Below are 530 nucleotides of genomic sequence, written 5' to 3'. Positions count from 1 at the left end.
GACTCCTTGTGACCCCAAACACAACAGAATGAAACAATGCTTAATCCTGCACCATCCCCATATTGGGTAGCAATCAGAGTTGTGTCCACAAGGTTCTTGTTGACTGAGTTTAAGAAGGAAATCATCAGAAAGTAGGCCTTTCTTTGGTGTCTGTCCTCGTCTGGAAGCCCTGCTGAAATCTGTTCAATGTTAGAGCAACATTCAAGCTTCCATTCACAGACAGACTATGGCTGCACATGAGGTGCACTGGCCAGGAATCAAACCACGGGCCCCAAAGGGAAGGCAAGAATTCTACCACTGAACCACCACTGGTTCCATGGAACTACCCTGCCTGTGTTCAAACCCTGGCTCTACCACTTAGTAGTACCTGTACGGACCTCACTTGGTTAGCCCTGGCTCCCTCACCTGTAAAAATGGTGGTGATGACAATCTCTCCATGTGACAATTCATTTATTATACTTAAAAAAATGTCTGGTGCCTTATAAATGCTCAGTATACATTAGCTGTTACTTTTTTTTTTTTTTTTTTTT

Source organism: Chrysochloris asiatica, unplaced genomic scaffold (assembly GCF_000296735.1).
Source record: "Chrysochloris asiatica unplaced genomic scaffold, ChrAsi1.0 scaffold00046, whole genome shotgun sequence".
Lineage (NCBI taxonomy): Eukaryota > Metazoa > Chordata > Mammalia > Afrosoricida > Chrysochloridae > Chrysochloris > Chrysochloris asiatica.
This window is presented reverse-complemented; position numbering follows the sequence as displayed.